Source organism: Panthera tigris, chromosome D4 (assembly GCF_018350195.1).
Source record: "Panthera tigris isolate Pti1 chromosome D4, P.tigris_Pti1_mat1.1, whole genome shotgun sequence".
NCBI classification, from domain to species: domain Eukaryota; kingdom Metazoa; phylum Chordata; class Mammalia; order Carnivora; family Felidae; genus Panthera; species Panthera tigris.
The window spans coordinates 64453381-64460292 of NC_056672.1; the positions used below are offsets into that span (position 1 = coordinate 64453381).

General features: G+C 36.3%; 1 pseudogene; it reads left to right on the forward strand.

The window, feature by feature from the left end:
• Positions 1-3941: 3941 nt before the first annotated feature.
• On the forward strand, positions 3942-4810 carry LOC102962261 (annotated as a pseudogene).
• The last annotated feature ends 2102 nt before the right edge of the window (positions 4811-6912 follow it).

Genomic DNA, 6912 nt, shown 5'->3' on the forward strand with positions numbered 1-6912 from the left:
TTTGATGAAGCAAGCTGCTGTATTCTGAGCTGTCCTGTTGAGAGGCTCATGGAATTCAGGGAAGCTTCAGACCGATAGCCAGCAAGAAACTAAGGACTTCAGTCCTATGGCATGCAAGGGTTTGAATTCTGCCTATAACCATGTGTGATTTAAAGCAGATCCTTTTGCAGTTGAGCCTTGAAATACCACAGCTCAACTGACACTGATTATAGCAACATATGATTCTGAAGCCAGTTGAGCCACACCACTTTTCTGACCTAGTGAAACTGCCATACAATAAAGTTGTGTATTCTTTAAGCTGCTAATTTTGTGGCCCCACAGCTAGGCAACAGTAGATAATTAAGACACCAAGCTGTCAAAATTAACATTATTAAAATGAGATAAATAGGAATTCTATTCCTACTGGAATATATGCTACTGGATGTGGTACTCTGAAAAAGATACATTGCTTATGTAGTGTCCTAGTCTATAACGCATACTTGAAGCTATTCATGTGGAGACATCAGCAAATCCTAAGTTGAGGAATATTCTATAAAATTACTGGTTATATTCTTTAATGGTATGAAAGAAAGAAACTACAAGAAACTGGTCTAGGTTGAAGGAAACTAAATAGACATGACAGCTAAATACAATTTCTGACCGAAGACCAAATCTTATACTAGAAAATAAAAAACAATAAAGCATATCACTGTGATAAGTGATGAAACTGGAATATTCAATGTAAAGTATATAAAAGTTATATTGATGTTACATTTCTTGAATTTGATTACTGTATTATGGATTATAGATATGTGATTAAATAATTTTGGTCTTAGGAAATGCATGCTGAAGTATCATGGGTTTATAAAACTATTATATGATTTCATATAGAGAAGATAAAGCAAATGTGGGAAAGTGTTAAAAATTAATAACCCTGCAAAAATTGTTATTTTGTATAATTTTTGTAATGTTCTCTCAGTTTAAAATTATCTTACAATAAAATTGTAGAAATAATGATAAACAGACAATCATTTGTTCCCGAATACATTGTATTACACTGAGAAACCTAACAGAACTTAGGATTTCTCAGGATACAACCAAGAGACTGTCACACATTGAGCCCTATACATCGTTAGTTAAAAATGCACAAACTATTAATGCCTTTTAGCTTCTACTAGCTTGCAGAAATCTTGACATGTAGAGGTAGAAAAAATGCAATTTTTCTCCATTTCTAGTTTAGAAAGTATTCTTATGCATTTTATCAAAAGCCAATTAAAATTCCATGCCACTGCTAAAAAGAACATGAACACGAAATTTAGCAAAGGTAGATAAATCACTAGGACACTGGGAATTGACTGTGGGGGAAAAACTTGAATATTGCAGCAAAACTAGGCCATCTATTCACTTCAGCAGGAATCGATAGCTTATAATTTATCTGCAGGGCTGACTGAGAAAAGAAAGGGAAAGCCACAGTATCATTATCACCATCATACAATTACTTACATGTTAATTGGTAATCAACTGTGATGATATACATAGCTCTGAAAAATAGGGAAAGAGAAGGATCTGAATAGGACATGGAAAGAGCAAAATTTTAGTTTCAGGGAAAACATAAGCCATTTTTCTCTCTACAACTTTCTCTCTGATCCCCTGGCTGGAAAAAAAAAATGTAATTGGATTTTACTAAGTTACCACTGCCTCCTTGGTAATTACAGTGACATAGTGAAATTTAAAGTTTCAGAGCATATATATATATATACTCTACATTATTTTACTCTACAATTTTCAAAATGTTATTTTATGACATAACTTCAAAACCAAAAGAGTGTTTAAAAATTGTTGGCAGGCTGGATGGCTCAAGAGATTTGTAATAGGTTATACACTGCCTTTGATTTCTAGGTCATTGCTTTAAATCCATTCTGCTTAATGACTATTGGCTGTTTAAAGTGAAATGAACTGGTGAGTTTAGCAGAGTCCCATAGTCATTTGTATTATCTACTACCTTTTACAAAAAGTTTGTATATAGAGTCTCTAGTCACCCCTGTGCCTCAACAGCAAGTTGAGAGATTCAAGTTAGAAATATGGGTCAAAATTGAGATGCAATCACTTTTTTGACCATATAATTGTCAACAACTAGCTTGCCTTCTTTTAGCCTTAATTTCTCCATTTTTTACATTTGTGTCTAAATGTGGGTGTATTTCACAAATAAATCAACTACTTCACTGAATTGTTTTATCAAATAAATACTTTATGTGACCATAGCAACACTTTAAAAAAATTTTTTTAATGTTTTTATTTATTTTTGAGACAGAGAGAGACAGAGCATGAGCAGGGGAGGGGCAGAGAGAGAGGGAGACACAGAACCCGAAGCAGGCTCCAGGCTCTGGGCTGTCAGCACAGAGCCTGACGTGGAGCTCGAATCCATGGACTGTGAGATCATGACCCGTGCCGAAGTTGGACACTTAACCAACTGAGCCACCCAGGCGCCCCATAGCAACACTTTTTGAGGGTCTTGTAAGGGATAAATATTGCAGTTCACATTACTTCATTTAATTTTATGTGATGCCTGTAACTCACTGTGAAGTAGTTGCTATTTTTTTAATAAATGGAAAAACCACCTTACAAACATTATGCAGCTTCCCTAAAACACATAGATTGTTTCTGAAAGTAAGTAATCATTAATTTAATGATTAAGTCAACAGATATTACTGATTCAACTTAATTCTATCAAATATTGTCCAAGGCACTGGAGAGACAGTGGTGAACAAAAGGAACAAATAGCAAGTCCTAGAATAATCCAGAATAGATTAGAATAATCCAGAAAAGACTCTAGGGAAGGTGACATTTAACCAGAGACCTGAATAATGACAAGGAGCCATGTCCTTTGTCAATGTGCTAAGATTGATGTGCAAACTTACTATAATCCAATTTAGGTCTATCCATATTTCTTTGAAGTCTTAATTTCTCTTTTTTGTCTTTCTACTGATTTTAAAAGACAGATAATTTAGCAAATTATCAGAGATTACCAACCCAAAGTTGGAGGTTATTTCACAATCCTAAAAATAGAGGGAAGAAAAAGAAAGACAGTTGAGGAAAATGAAGATAGCTTTACATAGTTCATAATAAAATGTGAAGTTTAATTTGGTCTATGCCACTTGCCTGTCATGTGATTTATGATTTGGCCAAATTCCCTCCTTCTTCTCACATACACACACAAAATGCTTTTGTACAGTATATTCAGTTGCTTTGAGGATTAAATGAAATGACTTTTATAAAATATCTGTGATATAGTTAGTGCTCATGAAATAGGAGTACCTGGAATTGGGAGAGGGATGGAAATTGAGAATTCTCTTATCTAGAAAATTTTTTAAAGATTGTGACTCATCTTCTTTATGATAACATGCCATTGGGAGCCAGCCATGTTAGGAATTTTATTTTATTTTACTTTTTAATGTTAATTTAATTTTGAGATGGGGGAAGGGCAGAGAGAGAGGGAGAGAGAGGATCTGAAGTGGACTCTGCACCGACAGCAGAGAGCCCCATGTGAAAATCAAACTCACAAACCATGAGATCATGACCTGAGCCAAAGTCAGATGCTTAACTGACTGAGCCACCCAGGCACCCCAGGGATTTTAAAATATGAAAGTAATATGAAATAAATTGTAAAGAAAGAAAGATGGTTCTTTGTGACTCTAGAACATATCTGTTGTAAGCAAACCTGGAAACACATCCATCTATTCATTCTCCACTCAGAGTTCTTAGTTATCTATTCTCACATTGTGTGCTACACGTTAGAGAAATAAACTCATATTCCCCTTCAAAAAAAGTAAAACGAATGTGATTAAATACCATTAACAATGTGCAGAAGTTGAGAATAGACCTAACCTTTCTGTGCTACCCAAGGAGGTGTCCATACGGCATTGTTCTTCATCCCCTTGGTAACTCAAAGGGAAACTTCCACAATGAAGGAGGAGGATGTCCTTAAATTACTTGTAGCAGGAACCCACTTAGGTGGCAACAACCTTGACTTCCAAATGGAACAGCACATCTACAAAAGGAAAAGTGATGGTGCCTACATCATAAATCTGAAGAGAACCTGGGAAAGGCTTCTGTTGGTAGCTCATGCCACTGTTGCCAATGAAAACCTGCCTGATGTCAGTGTCATATTATCCAGGAATACTGGCCAGCAAGCTGTGCTGAAGTTTGCTGCTACTACTGGAGCCACTCCGATTGCTGGCTGCTTCATTTCTGGAATCTATACTAACCATATCCAGGCAGCTTTCTGGAAGCTGAGACTTCTGGTGGTTACTGATCCCAAGGCTGACCACCAGCCTCTCACAGAGGTGTCTTATGTTAACCTGCCTACCATCGCTCTGTGTAACACAGACTCTTGTCTGTACTCTGTGAACATTGTCATCACTTGCAACAGCAAGGGAGCTCACTTAGTGGGTCTGTCTGATGTGGATGCTAGCCTGGGAAGTTCAGCGCATGCGTGGCACTATTGCCCGTGAACACCCAAGGGAGGTCATGCCTGATCTCTACTTCTACAGACATCCTGAAGAGATTGAAAAGGAAGAGCAGGCCACTGCTGGAAAGGCTGTGATCAAAGAGGAATTTCAGGATGAATGTACTGCTCCAGCTCCTGAGTTCACGGCCACTCAACCTTAAGTCCCAGACTGGTCTGAAGGCGTCCAGGTGCCCTCTGTGCCTATTCAGCAGTTCCCTACTGAAGACAGGAGTGCTCAGTCTGCCACTGATGAGTGGTCTACAACTCCCACTCCTCTAGCCACTAGCCACTGAATGGGCAGGAACAACCACTGAGTGGTCTTAAGCTGCTCTTCCACAAAGGCATACAAAATGGAAAGAAGGTTGGTGGAAAATAAACTGTTTGTTAAAAAAAATGGGGGTGACTGGGTGGCTCAGTGGGTTGAGAGTCCGACTTTGGCTCAGGTCATGATCTCACAGCTCATGAGTTCAAGCCCCGCATCGGGCTGTGTGCTGACAGGTCAGAGCCTGGAGCCTGCTTCTGATTCTGTGTCTCCCTCTCTCTCTGCCTCTAACCCACTAGCATTCTATCTTTGTCTCTCTCAAAAATAATAAATAAACATTAAAAAATTTTTAAAAATGGACCTGAATTTCGTTTTAGACTCTACCACATCTTCAAATTTTGAAATTAGAATTGTAAAGAAAACATTTTCCTCTACTTAGAGCAAATTGGACAGTTTACATATAAATATTGTAGAGTCCTGAGAAATAGGCATTATTAGTCTAAAATGTTTCTATTGATGTTTCAAATTTAAGCAATAGGAATAAGATTGGAGCTGAACCCATAGCCAACTGAGCTTCAGGGTTGCTATCTTTCAGCCTCACAATATTTATCAGTGATACATATATCTTTCAAAATATTTAAGTTTGTGTTAAGAATATTCTAAGACCTAGGGGTGCCTGGGTGGCTCAGTCGTCTGGGCATCCACCTTCGGCTCAGGTCATGATCTCACGGTTCGTAGGTTTGAGCCCCGTGTCAGGTTCTGTGCTGACAGCTCAGAGTGTGGAGCCTGTTTCAGATTCTGTGTATCCCTCTCTCTCTGCCCTCCCCCACTCATGCTCTGTCTCTCTCTGTCTCAAGAATAAATAAATATTTTAAAAAATGTTTAAAAAGAATATGGGCTGTAACATTATTTAAAAAAAAAAGAATATTCTATCTAAGACCTATACCTATTATTAATGAGGCAATGTTTTATTCTTTTATACAAGAAAATAACATTAAATGAGATACTTTATGGAAATCTCTCCAAATAAGTGGTCAAGTCATTGCTGTTATTGATTCCTTGTGAGGAAACATAATTGCAGAGATATAGATTTTTTTAACTATAATATTTAATCTTTTGGAAGGAAACCTAATGCTCATGACAGATCAACACCCAGAATATCCATGGGCAAGTTAATTGCTCAGTTGATGACAGGATTGATTAGGCAGAAAAACAATTTCTATGAAGCATAAAATTTGGGAAATGAACTGTTTAATTTAATGAGCAGAATTACTGTTTAAATCATTCATGGCTGATTCTATTATTAGTTCTACAAGTATTAAGGTGAACATCAACTCTTATCATTTATGATACCACAGACTATTAGTGTTAGATCTTTCCTGGAAAGTCTTATTGAAGTATTTTCATACAAGTATACTATGGAGAAGACATGAAATACTAAAAATAACACTAATGAGATTAATATACAATCACTCTTCTGAAAGAGCATTCCAATCAATCTTTAGAATGGAAGAACAAGTACTGCTAAACTCATTATGCTTATGGAAAATTATGAGGCAGTGAATTTAAGCAGCTTGTTCAAGGTCACAAAATAAAATAATTTCTGACATACAGATAAGATTCCATCCTTCAAAGCCCAGCCCAGAGCCTTGTCTACTTAATCTGCACCCTCTGTAATATATAACTGTAAACATTAACTATTTTCACTATTTATAACTGCTGTTCTCTCAAAGGAGATTCTCTTTATACTATTATGTTACATCTATAATATCCTTAAGTAGAACAGAAATATATTCTGGTTAAATTGGAGGATAGTTCCCTTTTTCTCAGCTTAGTCAGTCTTTTCTCAAATACGAAATGAACTACATGATATCACAATCTTGTATGTAGAAAAGTAAAGAGTGCCACTTTTTAAATAAACCAATAGTTGATTTTTTTGTGTGTATACTAGTTATATATTGCTAAGGTGAAATATGATATTAAACTCTAATATTTCTTAGTATGTCAGGGTTTTTTTCTGTTATTCTGGTTTCATTCTAATATCTCATCTTCTATAAATTTGAGATAAAATCAAGTTTTCTCTTTTCTCAAATATTTCTCATTTTGAGACTAAAAAAAAAAACACCTCAGGATGTTCACTGTTAAAATATAACAGGCATTATTT